This window comes from Canis lupus, chromosome 18, assembly GCF_003254725.2.
Source record: "Canis lupus dingo isolate Sandy chromosome 18, ASM325472v2, whole genome shotgun sequence".
Taxonomy (NCBI): domain Eukaryota; kingdom Metazoa; phylum Chordata; class Mammalia; order Carnivora; family Canidae; genus Canis; species Canis lupus.
Window position 1 is genome coordinate 47,244,401 of NC_064260.1, and position 8,576 is coordinate 47,252,976.

Sequence of the window (8,576 nt, forward strand, 5' to 3'; positions counted from 1 at the left end):
GCATGTTCCCCTCTGCAGGTGGGGGACAGTGTCAGCCCCGGGGCAGTTCTAGGAGATGCAGCCTGTCAGATGCCCAGCACAACATCCAGCCCCCAGGTCCGAGGCTGCCTAGTAAGTGCTTGAATTTCCTCTCCCCTCTCTGTGGGCCAGTGGCTGTCCCCAGTTCCAGGCAGCAATCACAGATCCTCACAGGCCTGGCCCCCGAGGACACCCCCAGGTACAGGCTGCCTGTGGTGACACTAGAAAAGCTTGGCAACATTATCACTGAATCACCTATTGTGTGATTACAAACTGGCCAGGAGATGAATCCTCACGCGTGTGCTGGTGGCACCGCCTCCACCTATAACCCTCCCTGAGCTGCCAGCGAAGCCACAGAGACAGCAATATGTGGGGAAGTAAAGGCACCAGGGGGAGGCCCGGCTGAACTGGGCACAAGTCTGGGCCCACCTCAGGCTCCCTGGGCAACCGGGCAGGCCCTGGGCTTCCCTGAGACTCAGTTTCCCAGGTGCATACAATGCTGGCAGGCCGTCTCCCAGACTAGTTCCACTTTCATGGCATCTCCGTGACATTTTAGATTCAAGTACAAACACCGAAAGGCCACCGGGCTCCGTCTGGCAGGTGGAAGTAAGCCCTCCCCTTGGTGTGAGGTGCCAGCTTTCCAGTCCCACCCGGAAGGGGGGCGAGCAGAGCCAGAGTGTCCGAGGGCGCCGTGTCAGAGGGAGCAATCATGAGGACAGGTGTAAGGAGGGCCATGCTCCGTGGAGGGAGTAATGTACCCAGGAGCCCACATCGCTGCCAGCGGCCTCTCCCCAGGATGTCCCCAGTCTGGCCCCCGACAGCGGCCCCCTGCCCACCTCTTCTGCAGGCAGGCAGGTCTGGAGTGAGGAGAGGGCCACTCACACGGCTGCCTGCCTGCACGGTGCCACAGCGGGGTTAGAAAACAGAGCTCCGAGGTAGTCCACCAGCTGGGCAAGTGTCCCAGGAGATGCACGGAGCCACGGGGACGGCGATGCCATTGTGCAATGGGCACGCTGCCAGGTTACCTTCAGGCAGCCTCTTCCTCCTGGAGTGGTTCTCAGGTTACCAGGCCTGTCCTTCCCCCAAAAGGTGGGAAGGCTGGATGAGGTGGGGGCAGGCACAGAGGAGGGACCCAGTGTCCCCACATGTCTCAGCAGGCCAGGGCCAGCCAGAAGTGGGGCCGCTGTCTATCTGGCCTCAGCCGGGGAACTCAGAACCAAGCTTCCCTGCTGGTTCTCAGGGGCTGGCTTCCAGGCTGACCCCCTCCACGGGGGTTGATGCCCAGACCCAGGCCCTGAGAGGGCCCCTGCCAGCCCTCGGTGGCCAACACTCGGCTCTGTCACTTCCAGGCAGCATGGCATGGCCTTGGGCTTAGCTACTGGAACTGCATTCTCATCAGTGAACCGGGGACAACGAGATGGCCTTTGCAGTGAGGGTCACATATGAAATGAAATGAGAATGAGGGTCACATATGAAATGTGTGCCCTGGTGACACTGGGCCAGCAGTTCCTCTCACGGTTACTATGGGAGGGCCCCCGGATTTGATGGCGCCCTGGCTTCCTCCCAACCGCAGTCCCCTTGGGCTCAGCCGGCTGGTCCAGAGGATTCCTGAAGCCCCACAGGCCACACCAGGGCTCGGCCCACTCAGACCTGAGCCAGAGCAGGAAGTGACACTTCCCAAGGGCTTGCCCTGTGCCGGGAAATGTGTCAAGTGCTTTTCAGACCACTTCAACCCCATGAGGACACAGGGCTCAGGTCCCCGAGATCACTCAGTCACCAAGGACATGGGGGGCAGATGTCTGAGTCCCTTCTCCTGGCCCAGCAGCCGCTTGCTGCTCCAAGCCAGAGGCTGCTTTGTGCTTCTGAGCAGCCAGCGGAAACTGGCTGGGGAGTCCGGGGGCAGCCGGCAGGTGAAGGGGGCGTCCAACCACTCTGCCTCTCAACAGATGGCCTCCCATCAACCTGGCAAAGTTCACGCCTTGAGGAATTTCCCAAATGGCTCATGGGGCCTCTGAGAGGACCTGCAGGTGTCAGAATGCTCTTTGTCTTAAAGGACAAATAACTTAAACATTAAAAGATGTGCACACAGTCCCCTCTGTCTCCTCCCGCTGAGCCCCTGCCCGGGTTCAGGCAAGGCCCCAGCCGAGGACGGTCTCAGACTGGGCTCTCTGCAGCCCTTGCAGCCCTTGAACCAGTGCTGCTGTTTGGGACCCAGAAGCCCCTTTTGGCTTAGGAGTCACCTTCACTGCAATTGGCTCAGGTGGTCCCTCCAGGTGGGTGATGCAGGTGAACTGGTGAGGAAGTCTGAGGCAGGGGAAGGTCTCTGCAAGCTCGCCTAATCTTGGAGGATGAGGGTCCAAATCTGAGTGCAGAATCCAGGCTTCCCCTTTCTGTGCTCCAGGTTTAACTTAGGTTCCCCAGAAGGAACCCTGTGAGAACCACACATCCAAGGCTCTCTAAGCACATATCCCTGCAAACTGAGCAGCTCAGGGGGTTTGCTTCTCCTTCACCAATGTCACAGCCCTCTTCAGATTGAGGGGTCAGGTCATGGCTCTCTTACCCTTTGCGCGGATAGCCTCACTTTTGTTCTCTTCCCCAAACCCATGTAGAGGCACCTGGGATGGAGGGATAGACTGGGTGGATGGGTGGGTGGATGGATGGATGGATAATGGGTGGATGGATGATGGATGGATGGATAGATGGATGGATGAGTGGATGGATGGATGGATGGATGGATAGATGGATGGATGGATAATGGATGGGTGATGGGTGGATAGATGAATGGTTGGATAGATGGATGGATGGGGGGTGGTAAATAGGTAGGTAGGTGGGTGAGGGATAGAGTAGAGCTAGATGCAGACAGGCAGATGGATGCTGTGAAGGAAACCACTCCCCTCGGTTCAGACACCCTCCCACCCCTGCCCCCAGAGACCCTCCTCACTGCCTTTCTGCAGACTCAGGATGTTCTCACCAGAAGGCTCCCCTTTGTGAATGTGATGACAAGGCTTGTGGTGTGCACTAATAAAGGTAATTGTGCTCAGTAATGATGTACTTCATCATGCCCAGGCCAGGAGCTCACAGTAAGCAGAGTGAAGCAGACAAGTCTGCAGCTGCTGCCCTGCCGAGTCCAGGCTGAGCAGGGCCCAAGTCCAAGACAGATTACATCTGGATGACACCAGCTCCTCAGGTCCTGACTCTACTGCTGACCAGCTGTGTGACCTGGGGCCAGCAGCCCAACCTCTCTGAGCCTCAGTCCTCCCATCTAAATGCTGAGGCTACACCCTCTGTGCTCCCTCAGCGTGATGTCAGCAACAAACGAAACCAAGTGCTCTGCCAATTGTACAGTATTTTGCAAATTAGGACATGTTGGCTATCTTTACTCTGCCCAAGGGGTCCCAAGACCAGTTGTAGGAACAGGGAGAGCGGTGATGATGTCAGGAACAACTGTATTATCTCTCACTTGTTGATCATGCTTTGGGTGCCCAAGTGGGTGCTTGCCATGCATTTCATTTTACCCCCACATCTCCCCACAGGAAGCTACCAATACCATCCTGTAGTGCAGGTGGGAAAAGCAAGCCTCCAAGAGGAGAATTTGTGGGTGCAGGTGCCAGCATCAAGGCTGAAAGTTGACCCTAAAGTCTCTGGTCTCCAGTCCCTGGTTCTGGGTCACTACAACCCCCTATCTTCCTGTCTCAATGGTCCCATGTCCCCAAAGCATCCTGAGGTCAGCCCCAGGATTTTAGCTGCAGGAAAGGCCCGTCCCCGTCTAGCCAAGCCTGTAGGGCTCTACTATCCCATCCCACCGTTAGAAATGCTCCCCCTCCCCAGACGACTGGGGTGCAGGCTGCAGGTGGGGGACCCACTATGTCCTGGGTGTGACTATGTGGCTTCGCCCTCCAGTGTCTCAGGCACCTTGGGTTATGGCCCCGGTTCTGCCCTGTCTTCCGGCTCAGGAGTCCTCCTCGGGGAGAGGCTAGCACATCTCTCAGGTCTGGCTGCTCCCCCAGATGTGGAGCCCCAGAGCTCTGCTGGGGGGGGGGTGGGCAGCCAAGCCTGAGATGAGAATGTTCCCATTTGGACCAGACCAGACAGACACGGATCCACAGAGAGCAGACGTGAGTCCAGCTCAGGAGCCAGACAGACCAGGGCGCCGGTGGGCTGGGAGGCAGAGGAGAGTCCCCTAGGGACAGGGAGCCGTTGGTGGGGAGCCTGGCCTTGCCGAAGGTGACGGGACTGGACAACCCTCACTGAGAATTGGTCTAATCCACACCAGAGCATCCTTCTTCTTAAATTTCTGGCTTTCCCAGCACCTAAGGTGGCAAGTCTTCTCTCACAGCAGTGAGTGCCCCATGTCAGCCATCGCTTAGAGATGCTCCCCATCGCTTCCTCCTCTTGAAGGGCCTGGCACCACCACTGCCCTGCTGGCCGGTCACATTGGCCCTGGTGAGCCAGTCCTCGGGGATGATGCTGTGGACGCCCACTCAGAGCAGGCAGCTACCAGAGAAGGGCCATTTGGAGATGGGGGGGTAGGTGCAGACCCCCAAAGCGACACACTACCATGGCCCAGGGTGCAGGTGGTCCTTCCGGCTCTGAAGCTGGTGGCCTCCAATGAGCTCCTGCTGAGTACAGCCTCAGCTCTGTGACCCAGGCTGCACCTCCCCTGGTGGACACCCCTGGGCATCTCCTGATGAGAACAGCCTCAGCCTTGAAACCCAGCTCACTTGCTTTGGCTACTGTCTTGTTCCCTTCCAGTGTCCAGCTCCAGTCTCAGCTGGGTTGTCTGGCTGTCCTGGTTGGTCCCTCATTTTGATCCCTCAAGACCAGTGGGCACTAGGAGAGAGTCCCTGTCCTTCCCATTCCCAGCCTCGGGATCTGCCTTTGAGAGGGAAGCACAACAACTGGCTGGAAGTGTCTGAGGCCCGGTCCCCACCCAGTCGGGCCTGGAGTCTCCCCCAGAAGGTGAAGCCCCTACCAAGTGGGACCATCAATCACGCTCCTGGAAGACTCCTAGCCTCTCAGGGCCAGCATGACCTGGCGCTCCCTCTACCTCAAGGTGGAGGAAGGTTAGGTACTGAGTGAGGTCACCATGATTAATGGGTGAGGCCAGCTTGTCCCAGAACTGAAGAGGAAATGGGTCACCTCAGAGGACCTGGGCAAGAACGTGCACATGTCACCTCTGAGTCTGCACACATCACCAGCCAACGGGGAGAAACTTTTAGAAGGTGGCAGGAAGCAGAAGTTGTCCTGAAAGCACAAGATGGTAGTGGATGGCAGGTGAAAGAAAAGACCAGATGTGATTACAGTTGGCATTAGAGATAAAGAATATTCTCTTTTGTTTACTCTGTCCACAGCCACCCACACCTTGACTCAGAGTTGGGTTAACCGAAATGTGTTTGTCAATTCAAATACATGTAGAGAGACTCACAAATATACGTAGATTACAAAAACTGTTTTATTTTTTTTAAGGATTTTATTTATTTATTTATGAGACACACACAGAGAGAGAGAGAGAGAGAGAGAGGCAGAAACATAGGTGGAGGGAGAAGCAGGCTCCATGCATGGAGCCGATATGGGACTCGATCCCAGGACCCCAAGATTACATCCTGGGCCAAAGGCATGCGCCAAACCACTGAGCCACCCAGGCATCCCACAAAACGGTTTTAGATAAATGTTTGCGTGAGACCCTTGAGCCGTTGTTGCCAAGGTGACATGGAGAAGCAGGGGCAGCTCAGACTTTGAGTTTGTTCCCTGAACAAGATATAAACCCAGCTAAATGAGGCCAAAGGGAAAAAAGGGATTTCCTTTGCCTCGTGTAACAGAAAATTCCAGACGTTGATCTTGTGTATCTGTTTGCCTTTGCCCAAACCTGGTGCCTTAGAACAACCACCATTGATTGCATTTTTGCTTGGGAGGCTGAGTCGGCTCGGCAGTCTGGCCAAAAGCTGGGGCCATTAAATTGGGGACCTGACTCATGAGATGGCCAGTTGGCTCTGGCTATCTTTTGGTGCTAGAGATTGGGGGGCAATGGAGGGCAATGGGGGCCACAGGGCCATGTGTCTTGCCCTCTGGCAAGCTGGCCCAGGAGCAACAGGAAAGAGCAGCCCTACACACAAGCACTTTCCCTGTCTCTGCTTGTGTCATATTTGCTGCCCTTGCACTGGCCAGAGTAAGTCACAAGGCCAAGCCCAGATCCAGGCAGGTGGAGTAGACTCGGTCCCCGGATTGGGGGAGGGCCCTAAGGTCACAATGCAAAGAGGCGTGCTTACAGAGAAGGGAAGAATGTGTGGCCATTCGTGCTTCAGCCTAGGCTGGATCCAGGGATTCAAACAACATCTTTGGGAATTTGCTTTCCTCCCCATATGGGCTCTGCTGGTTTCTTTGTCAGATGCACTCAGGCTGGCTCCGTCCGTGGCATAGCAAGCTGGCCACCAACAGCTCTGGGACTGTGGGATGAAAGATTATCTCTCCCAAGGTTCTGAAGAAAATCCTGGAGTTGCCCCTGGCTCTGCTTGAGTTGTATGCCCACTTCTGAGCTGACTTTGAGTTAGAGGAATGTACACTTCTGGTGGCCTCCTCCAGGGACAGAAGGGAGAGACAGCTCCCCCCAGCCACTTGGACGGAGGAGGAGAGCATGCCTATACATTTCTTGGTTGGCCAAGAAAACCAGGTGCCAACCCCAGAAGCCGGAGGACGCTCCGTAGGCAAAGGACAGCAGACACCCATAGAGTGCCAGACACCACATGCAGTGTCTCTTCATGTACTTTGCCTGTTTTTATTTGGGTTGTTTGTCTTTTTACTATTGAGTTGTAGGAGTTCTTTATGTATGCTGGATACAAGTCTGTTGTCAGACAAATATTTTCTGAATATCTTTTCCATGTTGGCAGCTTTCCCTTAGTTTTCTTAGTGAGGTCTTTTGATTTGATGAAGAGAGTTTTTGGTTTGGACAAAGTAACCATTTAACTGTCTTGTTTTTTTTTTTTTTTTTTTTTTTTTTTTTTTTAACTGTCTTGTTGGTATCACTTTCTATGTCCCGTCTGAGAAGTGTCTTGCTTATCTCGAAGTCGCAAAGACACCCTCCAGGTATCTCCTCGGGAGGGGTCTCTGCCTTGCATCGGGCCCCTCATAGGAAACCTCGGGAAGGTTTACAGCTTTTGTTTGTATTAGATCAGTCTTGAATTTATATTTGTGGATCATGGGAGATAAAGGTCAAGTTTCACTGCTTCCAGACAGATATCTCGCTGTCCCAGCTCATCCCAACTGCCTTCTCTGCAGCCACCTTGGAATTAGCCTACAACTTCTGTAGCTGGAAGACACCTGGACCATCCCGGGGTTTGAATGTTCAGCAACACATTTCTAAATGACCTGTGGGTCGAAGAGGGAATGACGAGGGAGATTGGACTAGGGAAGAGACTCCTCGACATCACCTGGGGTGTAGTTGTGGCCAGGCCGAGTGGGGGCCTCCCCAACTCCGCTTCCCGCCCTCCACCCTGCCCTCCAACCCTGCCTTTCCATCCCCCATCATCCATCCCTGCCCTCCCATCCCCCACCCTCTATCCCTGTCCCTACCTCTCCTGCCCCACATGCCCCCTCACATTCATACCCTCCATCCCTCCCCCATCCCCTCAGTCTCCTGGAGGCCAGCCACATGCCCCCCAGAACACAGGGCAAGATTCCTGGAGTTGGCACTGTCATGCAGTGGCTGATACTCTACAGAAACATCTGAGGCCAAGCGTTGCCTTCTCTTAAATCCCTCTCTTTGTTTAAGGCTGCAATCATCTGCTCACCCCTCTGCTCAGTGCATGCAAGGTTAGAACTCCCCTCAGCCCCCACGGAATACAACCACCACGGTCCTCCAGCTCCCATGGGGCTTCCAAGCCGGGGACTCAGATGAAAGCACATCAGCAGATAAATAAAATAATTACAGGTGTGCTGTGTTCTGTCAAGGAAGCAAGGACCTCCTAAGGTGGCCAGGGAGTGAGGGAGGATGAGCCAGTGAACACTCCCCTCCGTGTGTGGTCCATCCTTTGTATAAACACTTGCCCTCTCCCTGCCTGGTGCTTCGGGGAGCGTTGACTCTCCATGAGGCCGAGCACCTCCAGGGGGCAAGGATCCCCTCGGAAGCTCCACTGGCATGAGCTCAGGGTTGGTTCAGGCAGGGGAAGAGGGGGTGCCCTCAGGGTCATCCACATGTCCTATTTCTGCTTTAGATTTTATGCCCCTTGCACATGGCCTAGTTCTGGTAGATGCTTGGGGCACTATAATGTCACTGAACGAGTCCCTGTGCCTGGGCCGTGGTCACCTGAGAGAAGGGCTGCAGGACCAGAGTAGGAGGCGGTACCAAGCACCTGCCCTTAGGGGCCCCCTGCTGGCATCAGGGAGTCGGAGCACGGATGGGGTGGGGGGCGGGGGAGGGGGTGGAGGGGTGGCTGAGCCTGAGTAAACGCTGCCTTTGACCCCGTCAGCCTCAGGCCTTCGGCTGGACAGGAACGTAGGGGCCATTCGATCCGAGTGCTTGGGACCAAAGCTTTGGACTTTGGTCACATCTTCCATGTGACCAT